This window comes from Thermobia domestica, chromosome 3 (genome assembly GCF_964235325.1).
Source record: "Thermobia domestica chromosome 3, izTheDome1.hap1.1, whole genome shotgun sequence".
NCBI classification, from domain to species: Eukaryota; Metazoa; Arthropoda; class Insecta; order Zygentoma; family Lepismatidae; genus Thermobia; species Thermobia domestica.
In genome coordinates, this window is record NC_137456.1 from 57,222,231 (window position 1) to 57,242,784 (window position 20,554).

The 20,554-nt window shown below is 36.3% G+C and overlaps 1 protein-coding gene across 1 annotated transcript in view; it reads left to right on the plus strand.

Annotated features, from left to right (window-relative positions):
- Positions 1-20,554, plus strand: part of sdk (sidekick cell adhesion molecule) — a 270,789-nt gene that overhangs the window by 75,653 nt on the left and 174,582 nt on the right. The gene's annotated exons all lie outside the window — the stretch shown is intronic.

Here is a 20,554-nt window from a genome sequence, read left to right on the forward strand (position 1 = left end):
CTAAGCTGCACAAAATGACATGCAGATTTCAAGTAAAAGTCTTGCTATACATATGTAATATTAATATATTATTAACTGCATGCGAATGACAATGGTGGCCCGTTCTACAGTATGCAAAATTCTGAATATATTAGTATTTGGACAGTACAATCATTACAGAGCAAAGCTGTTCTGTAATTGACTTTTTTGTTTGTTTGTTTGCTTTTTCGTGACTCCTTTTACCAGACTAAAAATTCATGCGACCTGAAAATAGAAAATACGTGCAGGAGAAGAACTGGTTTTGTGGTTAGTTTTTCGTTGCTTCGCGTTTTTTTCGCCCCTTGCGTCTGAAAGCAAATGGTAGAAGAAGCAATATTTGTTCCTTGCTTTGGTCACTTAAGCTCTTGGAAGAGAGCCGTTGATGGAAGCAAATTACCAAAGCTGGTGATGCGTAACAGTGCAGTGTGTCAATTGGAAACTGAAAGTGAAAGAACATACTTAAAAAAAAAAAAAAACCTAATAAAAAATAAAAATAGACAAATAAAAGTACGGGTCAAAGTTCTGTTGATAAGAAATGTTGCGGTCGTTGCTGTGTTCAAGATTGGTTTGAAATTGGAGTGAATTGGGTGTTGGTTTTCGTTCATTCAGTATACATTAAATATATATATATATATATATATATATATATATATATATATATATATATATATATATATATATATATATATATATATATATATATATATATATATATATATATATATATAAAATATATAAAATATATAAAAAAATATAAAAAAATATATAAAAAAATTTTAATGTAGGCTATATATATATATATTTTTTTAATATATATAGGCGTTCATACTGTATGGAAACGTTTCAAGTTTAACGGATTACCCGCTTGTAACATTCATAATTAAAGCAAGGAATTAATGTGAAAAAGTTATTAGACTATAGTTTTTCTGATTTTTATTTATTTATTTATTTACTTATTTTGCCTGACCGAGACTCAAGAAACCTGAACAGAAGGACACATCCATCTTAAAACTCAAATCTGAATACAGTAGTTGTAGAATTCCCAAAATGAATAAAAAATAGTTTACGACTTGCCCATAGCGTTTTTTTTTAAAGGAAATAACTATTGTGAAATACTGTCTGTGGAGAAAAGATATCTTTAGTTAGGAAGGAGCAAAAAAATAAAATCTTTCAGTTTTACGTCCCACAATTATGCCGGCTAGGCTAAAGGAGACCATGATGATGAGAAATGGATACAATAGTGGAATGAATAAAACGGGAGGAAACGGAAGAACCCCGAGAAAACCCACGAATACGGTGTTTGTCCACTATAAAGGTCATTTGGCACGAGCTGTGATTGAACCAGGGACACCACCTACCAGGTGAACGCTCAACCATTGAACCACCGTGTTCCCTCTGTAGGCGCAGGAGTTAATCGTAGAGCTAGTATGTATTGAAGAGCTCTATGATTTAACATGGGTTATATCAACACTTTTCATTATAAGTATTTCTCTTTTGGTTGGTTGATTACATAGCGTCCTTTCCAGCAGTAGGGCTATATGACACGCAGGCCGGTAGCCAGCCCAAAAATGTAGAGGGGGCGATCCAACCATATATTTCATTACCATATTACAGTTCCTTTGCAAGCCTACCGTGAAAATTTTTAGGGGTCAGTAAAAATTTAGGGGGCCCCGGCCCCCCTGGACTCCCCTTGGATACAGGTCTGATGACACGTGAACCTATTATAGGGTGACTAGGATTAGGCAATAATAAAAATGGACACTCGGCAAACTGGCACAGGTTTACACCTACATAACTACAATCTTTGTAATATCATTATTAATGCTATAGTAAGGAAAAAGTATTCTTCGATTATTATCTTCCTATAGAAGGTTATCGAATATATAAGCATGAACTTTATTACGGAATCATTTGTTCGAAAAATATGAAACAACTTTACAAAATTTCGAAATCTTTCCAAATGAAGGCTAAGTAGGGTTTAAAAGAACAAATAAAAGTTATACTACGTAACTAAGACCTAAAGAAATATTAATTTCCTTTTACTAAAAGGAAAGCAATATTTTCCGTTCGAGTTGCAATTTTCTCGGGACACTGGATAACTTTCCGAATAGAAGGGGAAACAGTCCTGCTAAAACCGAGATACCTGGTCACCGTAACCTATAGCTTATCGTAGGACCTGAACCACATGAGCTCCCTTCGGGAATCGAATCCGGGTCTCTCATATCAAATAATATATCCCAGACCTATAGGAAGCCTCACAGACATATTATACTTGCAATTTATTATGTTAATAATCGAATACTCCTTAAGGAAGTTGATTATTGGTATAATAAATCACAAGTTTAAGTTCCCTTGAAAATCCCTTCGGTACAGGTGCATTAACGTGCCTGTTGTTTGAACTATTGTGTCATTAAAAAGAAATAATCATAGGTCTGAGCTTATAACGAAAATTGTTTATAATTCATGGTAAATAGAAGCTCGTAATTCATACTAGTTGTATCCACTACTATCCTTCTTAACGGTTTACAGTTGTTCACTGAATAAATGATTAAAGAATTGACGGAATGAAGTTAATGGGAGAAAACGTAATGAGCCAAGGAAAATTCACGAAAACGATAATGCCCACCTTAAACTCAATGGCCTGGGATCGAACTAACGGTGTATGCTCTGCAGTTGAGCCACTGTGCCACGTAAAGAATGGAAGGAACAGCGGGACACTTACCTGCACGGTAGCTCAGTAGTACAGCGCTTGTCTCTGATACGTGGTGTCCCTGGTTCGATCTCCGGCCAAGTAACTTTGTGGTGGACAACATCGTGTCCGTGAGGTTTTCTCAGGGTACTCCCGTTTCCTCCCAGAGTATCATTTCACCAATTCTTCCATCATTCATTTGCCTTAATCATCGTTTCTCTCAGCCTAACGGACTCATAATCGTGACGTTACACTGTAATATTTCGTTTCATTTATATAAGTTAATATGAAAGTTTAATATTAGTAAAATATAACAGTTTATTATATACAGGGTGCGGCACGTAAAACCGGCCCGTAAAGTGAACACATAAAATGAAATGTAATGTATTGAATATGAATATGAATATGTATTGAATATATTACGACGGGCCGGTTTTACGTGCCGCACCCTATATATATATATATATATATATATATATATATATATATATATATATATATATGATGTATGTATGTATGTATCATTCCATCAGTAATGATTGCTGGAGGGTACCGGAGAACTCCATGCAAAGCTATGAAATCTTTCCTCCTGGGGACACATCTTCAGTCAGTGTAGATTACCAGTACTTTTTTTTTTGCAGTAGAACTTTTCGTCCTTCTCTTCGTATATTGAAAGTCCTCCCCCGGAAAAAATCGTCTGAAAGCATCACTATCCCCACTTTCAAAAATTCTGAGTACGCTACTGGCTGTTAGTGTTGTCCACAAGACAAAATTTGAAACTATTTCTATTGAAAGGACTCTTATCTCTGCTCATACAGTATCTTGTCAGGAAAAATCTGTTTTGTCCGCAACACTACTGGCTGTAGTTATCGAATTTGGAGTAATATTAAGATGTTTGCTAATAATAATTTTATGTGATGAGGTATGAAGACACCTTAAACACTGTATTTACGGGTATATGTAAATTTTTTCATGCAACCAATTGTACCGTATTAGCTTTTATAATTCCGTTTAATTTTTGCGTAAAGACAATACACATTTCTCCCCTCTGTGAAACACCTTGAAGATATTAAAGCAGTGTAACGTGTTGAGTGTCACTATAAACTACTGTATTTAATACAAGGATGTCCTTGCTACGCCCTAAACGCTCGAGAAGCTACACTTACATCCATATATATACGATGTCTTCTGGTTTTATATCCTTCGCGTTGAGGTCACATTCAGCGTGCTGATCTTCAATTCTAGACAATAACGGTTAAGTTCCAACCTGATGGTCAGTGATGTTAAAATGTATATAGACCTAAATTTGACGTGCAGTGAAGTGGATTATATAAACAAGAGAACAAAATTAATTAAAAGGGAGGCAAGTTAAAAACTTATCCGTGTGCTTCTATATTTTGACATTCTTAGTTGTTACTATATTTCAAGAAGTTTAATGAAAAGAAAAAAGCAAGAATTTTAGGAATGATAAAAAAAATGGATCAAAAATTGCGATCTTGGCCAATAATTAGTTTTTGGACCAGGGACCACAAAATTTTTGAACGGCCCCTAAATCGAGTTTTCGTTTTTTTTTTTTTTAACGGAATAAGAACATCATACTGAGTTAAGTGATAGTTTGGGTATAGGCTACAGTATATGTAGTTCTCCAGATATGTGGCCTACAAGAAAATTTTTGATTGAAATATATTGAATCTTTTGATCCAAAAAATATGTCTGAATTTCGGGACCTAGACCTTTAGTATAAATTCTACAGCGTTATACTCCAAATATGAGACTATACCAATTGATAGATCTTACTTAGCTGAACAAAATGATATGATGTGGTCAATGGCGTATTCACGATTTTGTTTCGGGGGGGCTTTGCTAACTTTATTCCTGGAAATGTGAAAATTCTGCAATATATTTCAGTTACTTTAAAATAGTGGGGGGCTTAAGCACGGAAGCCCCCATAAATACGCCACTGGCTCGAGTATAAAATCTCATGCGCATATTTCATGAAAAAAAAATTGTAAACCTAAAAATTAATGCGGTATGAGAACCATGATTCACTTATTAATGTGAAGCTGAAACGGGTTACATGCGTAGGATCGAAACTGCGTAGCGTCGAAACTGCGTACGATCGAAACTGCGTACGATCGAAACTGCGTACGACCGAAACTGCGTACGATCGAAACTGCGTACGATCGAAACTGCGTACGATCGAAACTAAAACCGGCGTAGGATCGAAAACAGATAGGGTCATATGATCAAGCAATAAAAAAACAATTATTTTATAATCACAGAATATTAAGTAATAGTAATTTTTTGAAGTTATATAGGGAAAAACCGGAGTAGGATCAAAACTGTATACGACCGAAACTGCGTAGCGTCGAAACTGCGTAGGATCGAAACTGCGTACGGTCGAAACTGCGTAGCGTCGAAACTGCGTAGGATCGAAACTGCGTACGATCGAAACTGCGTACGATCGAAACTGCGTACGATCGAAACTGCATAGAAACGAAACTGACAAATAAAATAGTGACAAATATAATTAAATAATCATACAGGGGTGTACCCAGGAAGTTTTTCTTGGGGGACTATGACTTATTCAGGAGGACCAAAAAAGCTAAGTCTTGTCTCAGCAGGGAGAAAGGAGAAGCCTCCCCCCAAAAGCCACTACTTCTGATCAAGTTGGCAAATTCCTTGTTCAGAAGATTGCCGTTAAGTTCAATTGACTTAGCTTAACATTTTCTTAGTTACCTACAGGGTGGATTGATTTAAATCAGTCTGATTTAAATCACGATTTTAATCAAGATTTAAATCACTTGATTTTTTAAATAAAAATCGTTGATTTAAATCAAATTCCGAAATGAATTAATTTAAAGTGAAACTAAGTAAAATCCCGTTTCTCTTCCGCTACTTCGATTATGGAAGATAATAATTATAATACAATGAGACTCAAATGTACGTAAGCACAGTATGAAAACGAGTATTATGTAGGCAACGATCAGGGAAAATCCCGTTTGAACGGGTTACGGGTGAACCCTGCTTTCTTCTCTTTGAAACATAGGGTTTTGAAATTTCTATTCCAACGGGGAAATCACCATGGACATTTAAGATGAAAACTCTTTTGTGTCCACGTCTATTTGTTTGTTTCCAGATAATATGGGCGTATTTAGAGGGGTCCGATCCCCTCTCCTAAACAACAACAACAACAACAACAACAAAAATTTTAAAATTTTGGGCGAAATTTATGTACTAAATACATAGAACTTCCTCGGGATAGTAATACGACAAATTTTGGATGCGTTAAAATATCGAATAATACTTTTGATAAAGTGGATACTTGACCCCGTTTCAGAACATGCCGCGATCTGATCGCAGAAAATTTGCAGCGCCTGTGCAGGAAAAATGGTCAGAGGAAATAAAATAGCCAACAGAAAAGTATAAAAACGTGCCTGCTATGTATAGATGTCTTAAATGCACGGACAACTCGCATTTGAACTGTTTTCACGTCACATAAAGTATATTTTTAACAATCACAAGTGTTTCTTCTGCTGGAACTGATCTTGATTTTTTTTTTATTTTGGAATTCCTGCAGAAAATTTTTGACTTACAAAAGCTCATCGCATAAAGACAAAGAATGTTCTGCCATCGGCTAATGTATAGGATCAGAAAACGATATTCAGGAAGTAATTAAATATCACTAAAAGCAGGGAATTTGTGTTATTATTCAGTTCAAAATCTCTCATCGTCGCGAATTGTGTCGAGGAATTTGAAGCTTTAAAATATATAAAACGATAATTATGCCTGTTGTGCTGTATGGTTGTGAAACATTGTCGCTTACGCTGAGGGAAGAACGCAGACTGAAAGTATTTGAGAATAAAATTCTGAAACGAATATTTGGAACCCAAAGGATCGGAAATGAGGAATGGCGAAAACTTCATGATGAAGAACTGCATAATTTATACCATTCACCAAACATTGTTAGGGTCATCAAATCTTGGAGGCTCAGGTGGGCAGGACATGTAGCGAGAATGGAAGAAAGTAGGACCCCTTTCAAAGTTTTAACTGGAAGTCCAATCGGAAAACGACCATTAGGAAGACCTAATCACAGATGGGAGGACAATATTAAGATTGATCTCGCAGAAATAAGAATACAAAATAGAAACTGGGTTCAGTTGACTAAGGATATAAGTCAGGAGAGCTTTTGTGAACATGGCATTGAACCTCCGGGTTCCATAGGTAATAGAGTGAGTGAGTTAATTTTAGGCGAAGTTTATGTACTTTATATGTATTTCGTGCCGCTAGCTAGTTCCAATTGTTTAAAAATATGCCCCTGCCAAATGTCAGTAACTTTCGTGAAAAGAAAAGCGTCATGTTGATATACATTGCTGTACTTTTTCCTTAATGTTTAAGAAACATTGTTTGGGATTGAAATAGGTTAACGATTGGGAATTATTTCAAAATTAAAACCCAATACTTTCACTTAAATGGCATAATTAACATTTAATACTAATTCCTAATGTTTTTTCTTCAGTTAGCGACTTGTATTATACGAAAAAAAAGATTTGATTTAAATCAAAAAAATCAACAAAAATGATTTTTTTGAAAAAAATCATGATTTTTTTCCACCCTGGTTACCTAGTTGCTGTGAATTGTCACTTCTTTTATAGACTTTGCAGGTGGCACAATCGAAGGTTCATGTAATTAGTTCAAGTTTTTGCTAGTTTGGGCTTCGTCCCAAATTTACTAACTTCCAGGGTTGTTTTGTTTAAAACAAAATATTTAAAACAAATGATTAAAACTTTTTTTAAAACAATTGATTTTGTTTAAAACAAATTTTGTTTATGTTTTAAACATTTTGTTTTAAACACGTGTATTTTGAAGACTTGTCTTAAACATATGTTTATTTGCATTTTATTTTATGTTCGTAAAAAAAAAAAAAAAAAAATCTTCCAGAGCAAGAGAACTGTCCAAAAGTGCTCCCCAATCAGAAGACTATTTTCTTCCCATGTGAATGGTTTGATTTCTCGTGGCTACAGCAGGTCAATGTGGTGATCTACAATTTATTTTGTCTCTTTTCCTCCTTATTTTTAACGTATATTGTATTGTTTAAATGCTTCTCAGTTAACTTGCAAGAAAGTGTAGTAGTCGAAGGTTGGACTACTTATAGAACTGATATTAAAAAATAAATAAAATAGTTATCACGGAAACAAACTGTTGTGTTATATTCATTGCGACGTTGAGGTTCTGAAATTAAAATATCGCAAGCATTCGTTTGTACAGTACATGTTAGTTCTGTCTCCGTACAACATGGAATCGTTTAACATGGGTTATACGTGAAGAAAAGGACATGATTTGGTACAAATTTATTAGAGTAACTCAAACTCAATCAGGTAAGTAAACGATCAAACGAGTTTGTTGCAAAACGTGTAAGAAAGAAATGGGTGGTTTAGCTCCAAGAACGAAAATCATTATGAAAAATACAATGCTTGGTAAAAATGGAAACCCAAACAAATGGTAAAAATGTTGATCCGAAAATTGCTTCTGATGAATCTAACGTCAGTGGTGTGGCTGAGATGCAACTGGAAACTTCAGGTAACAATTAATTTTGTATCAACAATATCTTTTACATTATATTATGAAAATTTTATTTCGTACCTCTTCCCCACCACAGTTCTAAATTTTCTTTGAAACTTTACAACTTGGCATAGCTTGTATGAAGAGACCAGGTGAGAAACGCAAGGTATGGCAGTCGATCGTGTAACTAACCAAGTGTGATACTTATTATAACGTTAGTGCTGAACGTCAAGGTCTGGGACAATTTGATCTCAATTTGTTTGTTTGTATGTATGTACCACGCTACAGGGTGCAATATTCAGTCTTTTAACATTAATTTTTGAGGATAGAGACACGAGGCGTCGGAATTTGCTGTATAGATTTTGACTGCGATCCCACGTAAAATTTCAAAATTAGTGGGTCAGATCCCACTTTAAACAAAAAGCCCTGTCTCATATAGCCTTGCTACTGATGCAAGTTGTAATCAATCAAACTAAACAAACTAATTTTATGTTTCGAACAAACTTGGGTTGCAGGATAAATTTGGCTTCAACTCAACATTTAGAGCACAAGGGATCCAAGTTCATTTTCAGAAAGGTTCACTTTTGCTCAGCAAACGTAATATCTTCGTAGCATAGGGTATGAAATAAATGAAACAAAAACCACGGGAAAGCGTATGGACTAGAGTTTCATAGGACAACCGCTAGACAAGGGCGTTGACGGAATGGGGAGGAGGGCTAATTTTCCCTTCCCCCTCCTTGCTCATACATTTAAGATATTAACATTATACTTGTATTGTGTATGTTGCAGCGTTGGAATGATTAACAAGTCAAGCTCCGAATGTCATAGTCAATGATGCATAATTACGTTACATAAATGCAGAATGTGTTCAAAAGAATACATCGACGCAGTGTTGCCAGATCTACTGATTTTGCAGGAGATCTCCTGCTTTTTCTACGTTCTACTGATCTACTGCGAAAGAAAATGAAAAGTGAACAATCTCCTGCTTTTTCTATACTTCAAGAAGTTGAAGACATATATTATTATTAATATTGGATTTTCAATGTTTCCGCACATAAAAAGATGAAATTTCTCTGTCACAATACACAAAGCACTGTAGAGCATATAACTTAGTTATAGAGCTTTACTGTATATAATATGAATCCAAAGAATACAACTGTACGTCATCTTCTATATGCATTATGGTTAGCGTTTTTATGACTTTCTGTAAGATTTACAAGTAAGTGTTGTTTAGATTGGGACTTGGGTTGGAAAAGTGGCTTAGATCACTTCTCCACGATCGTCAGCAAGAAATCGTCTTCGCCACGATCACGTGTGAGTGTACCATATAGCTACGTTATCGCTAAGTGCATGAAAAACATTTTCCCACTGCACTTTGCTCTTTCTTTATGTTTTACTTCACACACGTGTGTATCAAATAATATTACTATAAACCGGGACTCTTTCCTTTCATTTGCTCAACGTAGCTCATCGGAAATGAATTCTGGACTGCTTGTTTTGACTACTGCCTCCTTAATAATGGCAAATTTTATTGCCCCCTCCCCCCCCGGATTTACATTCAAATGCCACCACTGTATGTGTCTACTACTTTCTCCTGTTTTTTTAACTTCGAATCTCCTGCTTTTCCAACTGACTGGTCTGGCAACACTGCATCGACGTAAAATGTCATATTTTCACAACCACGAATCCGAGATGAAAGAAAGAAAAACTACCTGAAAAAAAGGAATCTAGAATTTTGTATGATTGCCGCTAGATAGGGGCGTTCGTTTAGAAATCATCCGTCTTCTACCCTGAATTTCAGATTTTTGGGGGCAGTAATGCAGATTTAGAAACATTTTGCTTAGCAAAGTCCAACATTTAAAAATTGAAGTCCTTGCACCGAATAAATACGGATTTTGATCATTGGCCGTAAGGAGCTATAGGCCTATATTGCTTTCTTGTATATTTTTTTTACCCAAGGATTTCAAAGGTAGCTCTACTTTCGAGTTTCGGGCCTGCTTAAAATTCAGGAAATTGGACCTAAGCAACTTCCCAGTTTTAATCATCTGTATGTTCTTCGTATTTATTCGGTGTAATTACCTCAGGCTTATTCTGTTGGACTTTGCTTATCAAAAGATTTCTAAAACTGTCTTACCGTCCCCAAAATCTGAAATGCAGGGTGCGGATGAGGGTGGTTGCCCTCCTGTTCCACTGACGCCCTTACTAGCGGCTGTCATATGAAACTATCCCACGCCTTTTCGCATGGTTTTAGTTACATTTGTTTCGGATTCTTGACTGCGAAGTATTATTTTTTGAAATAGAATTCATTTGCTGAGGAAAACTGAAGTTTATTGAAAATGGATTTGGATCTATTGTGCTCTGAACGTCCCAAATATTACCTTTCGTCAATAAATTTTTGACTCAAAAAACAACCAATTACATAGACTTGCAGAAAATATAAAGTTAGCACAATATGAAGTGTGCTTCAAACATTACTTTTCGAAAACGTAGCCCTAGTATTATAAAATAATTTTATTAGCACCAGTGTTATGAAATAGTAATCAAATTTTGCAACAAAAATCTCACCCGCCTCCACGAAACGCTAGCTTAGCCCCTAAAGGCATAACTACAAAACTTTTAGAAGCGGTAACTCGAAATGATTTTCTTTATGGTTAAAATAACCGCACAACAGCATTTCTGGTAAAATTCTAGCCACCATTTGCATTTGAAATTTCGAATACTAAGCACAGATGTTCGCCATGATGCTTGATAGCACCATCTGATGTGTCAGACCACTTCCAAGATTCATCATTCTCCCTCAACCCGTTGTCAACGCACAAGGATGGTGAGGACTTTTGTTTTGCCATGTATATTGATAGATTGTGTGAAACCTCTATAGTTGGTAAATTTTAAAATCTACCTTAAAAGTTTACTATATCCAAGAAAATACTTACTGTATGAGAGTCGCTGGCAAGAGGGTGTAATAAAAGGGGTCGTTATATGAAATAAGTTCAAAATTACTAATCTATACGGAAATGTTCTGTACCCAACACTGTGTAGTCTTAAAGAGAATAAAATAAATGAAAAGATCGGTTGAAAGAGCAAAAAGTCTTAATAAATACGTGATTACACGATTTTGAAATATGTTTAAAATAATATTTTAAACTGTTCAAAATGTTTAAAACATGTACTTTTTTGTGTGTTTTTTAAAACATCTTTAAAACATTTTAAACACTTTTTTCATGTTTTAAACACGCGTTTTGTTCTTTTTTTTTTTAAAAAATGTATTTTTTCCAACCCTGCTAACTTTTGACCAAGTTGGAAAATTAGAATGCGTTGTTGCCAATATTTACTTAAAAGACTTCCGTTTCTTTCAATTGACATTTGGATTAGCATTTTCTTACTTACCCAGTTGCTGTGATTTTCAATTTCTTTATGAACTTGGCAATTGGCAAAATTGAATGTTTATATAATCAGTTTAGTTTTAAGTAGGTGGGAATTTGTCGCCAGATACAAAATTTCTCATCCTACGGCCTCGCGCCTCATAAACCTACTAACATACCAAAATTCCTAGTTTTTATTCCGATTTCAATTACGGTACCTAAAATATGAGATTTTGTACATCCAAAAAGTCTATTTAAATTACACAGTTTTTTGTCTCTTTAAAGCTGCTAAAAATGGAAAATATTCACTTTTGGAAATTTTCTATATAGTCCCAGGAGGCTAAAAACTTTGCCAAATTTAATCCTTGTAGTTCTACTGGAAGTGCCTATCTGTAAAAAATCGTTGTATTATTTCAACGACATGCCTATGTGTTAGCACGATTGTGTTAAAATATAACACAAACAAGTGGTTAGAACAACTCACTCTCCGTTTGGAGTTGTGTGTCAAATGCCGCTAGTTGAAATGACACACAGCCTGTGTGTTAATACAAGTGTAGAATCTTCGGTGTTGTTTTCTGCGTGATTGCCAAATATGTTGGGTATCTAATTATAAAGGCTTATGAACTGAAGCTACAGGCAAACACAGTAGAAAGAAATACTTAAACAAATCCAAGTATACGCAAAATTTCAAAATACAAACCGCGCGATGTGTTTTCAATTGTTTTACAAAATGTTTCTGAAGAAACCCTAACAGCACAAGATGTGCTAGGCATGTACCATTTTGGTGTTCTAAATTCATCTCCCACATTTGATGCATTTATTGCTTCTTTTTTCAAAGTGGTTGTGTACTAGAAGCAACAAACGCATCAACTTTATTAGATGGCAACTGGCGCCGATCATTTGAAAGTGAATATGGAAGAACTATAAAATAAAGTAAATAGACAGTCGTCATTTTGTAATAAAATTAGGTCTACATGGCGAGCAGATTTTATCCCGAACGGTTATCGTCGCATATACGCGGGTTAAAGGAGCACTCTGATTAGCCAAATTCAAAAGACCTTAAGAATTTATCCCTCTACAAGCGACGGTTTACGTGTTATAGGCTGCCAAAAACATGAAAAAAGGAATTTTAAAGGTCCATAGCTCCAAAACTATGGGACCTACCGCAGTCGGGTCAAGACTTAACTTAGAAACTAGTATGTGCCCTATCTAAAAATGCGTGTGTGAGAATCCTGAGGTGCTTCCACAACAATTTTTATAGAGCGAGTTTAACTACGGGCCTATGATATAAAGTATTCTCCAACTACCTCCATAAAAATTGTTGCGTGAGTACCTTAGGAATATAAAACATGTATTTTTGGATAGAGCACATACTAGTTCCTTAGTGAAGTCTTGACTCGACAACAGTAGATCCCATAGTTTTGGAGCTATGGACCTTTAGAATTCATTTTTTCATGTTTTCGGCAGCCTTTAACACGTAAAGAAGGAACTGCCATTTCGCCCCGCTGCTACAACCGTCAGCGTCTTGTATCGTGTTTACTGTAGTTTTTCTTTCAGTGGTCGACGGGATTGCAATGATTGTTAGTGACTGAATAGGTAGTTATTACTCCTTGTTGCACATTTCATGAGGACTTACGTAACACAAATGAACATACTAATACATACATAAAATAAACTATAAAATTGTATTAGTTTAGCGATGCCACGTTTTTCATACTCGATACATGTGGGGTGAAACCCGATTAGCATGTACACCTGGTCTTACCCCACCATTAGGGTACTTCCGGGTGATTTGCTTTTTTGTGAAAAACATATATGCAAAACAATAGACAGAACCTATCACATTTTTGTAGTATTCACGAATTATAAGTCGAGTAATTGTTCTGATCATCATTCCATTTTGTTGCCAATCTTGACTTTGACAACACATCAAACCTTAGTTACCCATTTCTATCCCACTTTCCCCTATATAAAAATTACTTTAATATCCTTTTTCATTCATACATTACAATATACGACTCAATTTCATTCATATAGTACTTTATAATATATATATATATATATATAAAGCCTGTCATATTTTTTCCATGATAATAGAAGACACCTTCGATCTCTTCCCCCACTTAAAGAACTTTACAACGCAATACATTTTTTTGAAACATTTTCACTGCAATATTTGAAATGGATACAAAGAAATAGCGAACAATCTAAAGCGTTCTCAGGAAACTTTATGCTTCTGTAGAGTGTTTTTCATTTACATGAGATTTTTATTTGAAAATGCTACCCAAATAATGTTATTTAAGAATCTAGCAGACGAAAAAATCATCAATCTACAATGTCCTACATAGACATAATAGTACCCATTCTAGGATGACTCAAGAAAATTGTCTTTACCAAAAAAAAAAAAAAAAAAAAAGTTGTTAATGGATTTTCACAAAGAATATTAGTACAAGAAATGCTATTCATTTATTATACGAAACATAATTTTCTTTTCTTAAACAATGAACGTTGCATCTTGCTCATATTGATATAGATAAGCTTATATTGAGAGCTGAAATGGGACGGAACTAAAATACGGGACACTTGCCTGTCCCGTCTAAATTGATGGGGACGCAGGACACTTGAGTCCAAAATCGGGACTCCCGTTTTTTACGGGACGTATGGCAGGCATTATATATATATATATATATATATATATATATATATATATATATATATATATATATATATGTGTGTGTGTGTATATATATGTATATATATATATATATATGTGTGTATGGAAATCACTGTAAATATGGATAATTGTAGTAGTGTAATGTTGTTTTAATTTTTAATGGCATCAGTACATCTGTTTGAATTTAAATCTCTTCTACTTATTGTTTGGAACTTCCAGTTGTTTTGTCTTATATGCAGTTTTATAGAAATACATTACATTGGTGTTCTTCATGAACAACCCCCCCCCCCCCCCGACTGACTGATCCTCGTACAGGCCAAATCGCTTAAGGTAGGAACTTGAAATGTGCACAGTATGTATAATTTATGACGTAGGGTACCACTAAGGAAGGATTTTTGGAAATTCGATGTGGAAGAGGGGGAGGAAGTGGGGTTCTAAGAATTTCAAAAAATTGAGCGTATCTCCAAATCACTTATCATCAGAAATCACTATGCCAACAGACGTATAGTCAGGCATAACCAGATTGTTCAAATTATTGAAAGACATTGCGCGTTAAGAGGCTATCAGAGTGGTAAAGAGCTAGAGTTTGATATTGAGAATGTACAATTGAAACAAGACCTAATTGTTGAGAATAACTGTGTTAGTATGTAATTGACATTATCATTACGTTTGAAGGAAATGACATGGATGTAAGGGCAAAAGAAGAGAAAATAACTAAGTATGAAAGACTTAAACATTAGGTCCATGACAACAAGCGATTTGAGGTTCTCCCCTTGGTCATAGGATCCAGGGGAGCTAAAACACGGTATACGGACAAAATCTCGCGGCCGAAACATCGCCGCCCAAAATCTCGCCGGCCAAAACCTCGCAGGACAAAAGCTCGCCGGGCCAAAACCTCGCGTGGCCAAAACCTCGCCGCCCAAAACCTCGCGTGGCCAAAACCTCGCCGCCCAAAACCTCGCGTGGCCAAAACCTCGCCGCCCAAAACCTCGCGTGACAAAATCTCGCCGGGCCAAAACCTCGCGTGGCCAAAACCTCGCCGCCCAAAACCTCGCGTGGCCAAAACCTCGCCGCCCAAAACCTCGCCGGGCCAAAACCTCGCCGCTCAAAATCTCGCCGGGACAAAACCTCGCCGCGAATGAAACTTTTCTTTAAAATTTACCCAATGTGTTTCCTAATATGCAATTCCACATTACAAATAATAATAATAATAATAATAATAATAATAATAATAATAATAATAATAATAATAATAATAATAATAATAATAATAATAATAATAATAATAATAATAATAATAATAATAGTAATATACAAAACATCGTGTGCGTGGGCTTTCTCGGGTTATTCCCGTTTCCTCCCACTTTCTTTATTCGATCATTTCCTTCATCCTGGTCATCTACGTCTCCTTTAACCTATAGGACATAATGAAGGGACGTCGTAAAAACTCATATATTATTTCATACTTTCATAAATATTATTAGATTTTTGTTAAAATTTTAAGTTTTTGGATGTTCCAAAGTTCACGAAACTAACCTCGTTAGTTGTCATTACTTTCCTTATGCAGACTTTCTTTCTCTATAACCAGTTTAAAAACATCTTGTCGCCCTACCTTCACATTGAAATCCTCTAATACAGAAATAGAATTTTCATATGGTATCGCGGGACTTGGTCAAATACCCGTGATACTTCTTCTGAAACAGCGTCTTTTATACCGTCATCCTTATCATCTGTTCGAACATTTACATTTTGGTCAGGCGAGATTTTGGGTATGGCGATATTTTGGGGCGCGAGGTTTTGGCCCGGCGAGATTTTGGCCCGCGAGGTTTTGGCCCCGCGAGATTTTGGCCCGCGAGGTTTTGGGCGGCGAGGTTTTGGCCAGGCGGGGTTTTGGCCTGGCGAGATTTTGTCCGGCGAGGTTTTGGCCAGGCGAGGTTTCGGCCTGGCGAGATTTTGGGCCGCGAGGTTTTGGGAGGCGAGGTTTTGGCCAGGCGAGGTTTTGGTCCGCGAGGTTGTCGCCGCGAGGTTTTGTACCCAAACCCTAAAACACATGTTGCAAGAAACGTGTTTACAAAACTTGGGGTGCCTAAATTCACCCAAAAGAAAATTGCTTTTGCTGCTTTGAAGTCTACGATTGAAATGTTAAATTGCCATTTTCATTATGTTAGTGAATGTATATTTTATGTGGATGTTTAAAAAAATTAAGGGACATTTCAATTTATTTTACTTTAATACGTATTTGAATTATGAGTAGGGATGCGCACGAGACAAGATTTGTGGCTGTCTCGTCTCGAAAATGTGCTGTAAAAGTGATGTCTCGACTCGAAAAATGTATATTTCTCTATTAGAAGAGCCGTGTCTCGACTCGAATATTGTAAGGAAAATCCTGTCTCGACTCGTCTCGTGCGCATCCCTAATTATGAGCAATGATGCCGAATGTAATTGGCTATGGTAAATATTGTAAATATGTTTTTTTACACTGCAAATATGGTTAATTATATTGTAAATTTTATTATTTTTTTAATTGACTGGTTTCGTGAACAATATTTTATTAATGTGGTGAATGTAATGCTTTTTTAAATTGAGAAAAGAAAATATGAATTGCACAACTTTTATGTGGAATTTGTGTGTGAGAGGAATATTTTGTACATTTTGAAAATTATTGACAGGCTTTTCAACATTACATTTTGATCGGGAAGAAAAATGTCATTTTCAAAATTTATCGCAACTAGGACTACGTTATTTTAGGAAATATTGGTAACTTTAACAATAATTATTATACCTCCAGAACGGTTTGAATTATCAAATTGCCGTAAACAGTATTATGATCCTCACAACCTTTAAAAAGAATCTACGTAATTAGACATGGTACGTATCTAAGCACTATTTTTTTTTTTTTCGAAATAGTCCTTGGAAATGCAATTTTCAATTCCTTGCAACTGTTCCGTCCGTCTTACTTCAGTTATTAGCATTGTAGAGGCCTCCAAAATTTTCGCGTTCCTGAATATTGGTGATGCTGTAGCGTCCTCGGTTTGCAACAATGAACAACAAGTTTGGTTTGGTTTGTTTTTGCTTTGAATGTAGATTTGAAATTTATAATAACCTGACGTAGTGCCATTAAAAAAAATAACTTTGTGATGGGTTGGCAACACTGTTAATTTGGTGGTATTGAAGAGTATGCCAGAAAATGTCACCCTGCTGATATTTGTATGTGCAAAATCCCAGCATTATATATCTATTCGCTTAAAAGTTATAAAGGCGTATCAAGATGAATAGTTCACCCCATATCCGAACACAAAGATGCCGCCTGTCGACAAACACAGACTTTTACATGGGAATGGCTGACCCCACGGTTTTTGTGTCCAATAATTTATATAACCTACATGGTTTCATTTAGATTCTTCCGTCCGAGTCCAGATACATCCCTTGTTAGTAAAATTAATTTTCAAGCTTATAAGAGTAAATGGTACTTAAGATGCATCAAAGTGCTTTTTTCGTGATTTTCGGTGATGCAGCGATGTGGATAAATATTTTTTGTACGATGCCCCTGTCGTTCCATTTTGTTATGTCTCATGATGGAGACATATTTCCGAGCCTACATTTAGTTACCTAATAATGACCTAACCACAATTTGTAAATAGAAAATGCACTAGAGAGAGTTTGCGAAAAGATCTTTTCTATTACTCAACACATCCCGTTTAAATATGTCATATACCTAGGCAGTGGCGTACCGAAGAGGGGGGATTGTAACCCCTCCCATTGAGTCCTTCATATACTACAGATCAGTTCACCCAAGGTGGTTTACAGTGCTGATAACGAGCACAGCGTAGAAGAAGGAACCAGAAGTCAGTAGCCCGTAAATCCAGTAGTGAGTAACGTACACCGCTGTGGAAGTTGTTGTGGTGAGCAGCTAGTATTTCTGTTAAAGTGACACCTTATTGCGAAGGTCACATATGTGCACTTCCCGATGCAAAATGCAATAAGTCAGTGATTGTGAAAATGTGTGCGGCAAGCAGCAACAACATCATCAAGCGTGCAGTAGGAAGGGTAATAGCGCTGTAAAAGCACCAGCCCTAAATGTCAAGATCAAGTCGTGAGAGTGAAGAAAGGAGTCCAGCCAGGAAACCACGCGTTGTGAGAAACATCAGGACAGCAGTTGTGAAGAAGAACCCACCCACCCAAAGCAAACGTGCCATCTCATGCACTTATTTGTATGGCAGCCAGCGACTTCAGGTTTTTACTGTACCTTGTCAACATACCAGAAAATTCTTTTTAGGTGACTTGAACTCCTGTGGCTTCGGTGTTCCCAGCTAGAAAAAATCATGAAATTCGGCTAGGGATTTTTTTTTTTTAAATTTCACTCCTACATTTTTTCAATAATCCCTCCCGTTAGCAACACTGCAATCTAACTTACACCAAAAAATAGCCATGTCCCTCTTCTAAAATACAAGACGTAAACGATATCAATCGGGATAACAGTGTTTGGGCAATAAATCATTAACTGAAAGTTTACCAAAAACCCCAAAATCGATTTTGTCCCGAAAGGGTTAATGAGATATGTGCGCCAAAGATTTCGGGCTCTAATTTAACGTGACCCCCCCCCCAAGTTTCTGGGCTGGTCCAGAGAATGAATGGCCTACATAGTACTGTCTACGGGCTGGATAGGCTACCAAATTTCAGCTTTCGTTCTCCCATAGTTAATGTGATATAGGCGCCGAAAATTTGGGGGCTAACTTCAACAGAGCCTCCCAACTTTCTGGGCTAGTCGAGATAAAGATCGATGGGCTAACAAATTTCATCTTTTGGGCCAATATAGTTAATAAGGTGTGAAAATCAAAGTTTTGGAGCGTTAACTTAACGTGAGCCCTTAACTTTTTGGGCAAGTTGAGATAATGAGTGTATCAGGTACTAAACTTCATGGGCCTTCCAACCCATTATTATTTAGCATTTGGGGCACTCAAGGAACACAGATACAGGGTCTCCAAATGTGAAAATGAAAATGCAATCTTTAAGTTTTATGTCCGACTGTCATCCTGGGTAGACTAAATGAGACGCAGATGATGAGAATAAATGGAATGGTGAAATGAAAGAGTTGTAGGAAACTCCGAGAAAACCCTCACACACGGTGTTTGTTCACCACAAACCCCACTTTGCGCAAGTTGGTATAGAACCAGGGCCCCGCAGCATGTGTGAACCCTCTGCCACTAAGCCACTGCGGCCCAGAAGTCCTCGAGACGAGACACATAGGCGTATACCTAACGTGTAATTTGTTCGTAGCGGGAATTTCTGTTATGGTATAGTTAATTACATACAATGAAAAACCGAAAATGTGATGTGGACAATCGCGACCGAAAATGTAATGTGGACAATCTCGAACAAGCAATAAACAATCTGCGTGATTTGTTTTAGATTTCGGAAAATAGGTTCTGCCAGATTTACGCTTATCGACTGTAATCGTTTATTTATTTATTTATTTATTTGGGAGGGAAGCAAAGTATAATACATTTCAGTCATTACACATGCAAAGAGATGTTTTATGGTAATTGTTTTTTGCTGAAATATAACTTCGGTATCTTTTATACGTGTTTAGGAGCTGAGATTATTATCTAATAATTATAAGTAAGATACAAGTTTTTTTTTTTTTTTTTTTTTTTTTTTTTTTACGAAGATACAAGTTTTTCACCTTCGTACAACAATTCATGTTTAATAGGCGTATAGAAGGGGCTCATGCCCAAAACATTGGGACACCATTTCTGGGGCCCCATGTTGGGGGCCCGGTTCCTGACCACCACTGTGCTGAGGGGTATCGGATCTTTCCAACGTCACCATCTGTATGAAACAACTCCATGCTGAAACGAGAAATAGAGTGGACTCAAGCCCAACATTTCGGAACCACATTTTCTGGAGCTTCGAGGCCAGGGCCCAATTTCTGACATTACCGCTTTCGTTAATCGACCCCGACCTTTCAAACGCTAACACTATAGTACAACACCATGTTAAATAGGCAAATAAAAGAGACCTGAACCCAAACTTTTGGGATCTCATTTCTGGAGTCTCAGGTCCCGAAGCTTTCCAACACCACAATATGTATCCAATAACTCCATGCTTAAAAGAAAAATATTGAAGCCAAGCTCAAAATTTCGGGACACCATTTTTGGACCTTTGAGACAAGGGCCCAATTTCTGACGTTAACACTGTGCTCAGACGACCCGAACATTTCCAACTTCAACACCCCATACATACAATTCC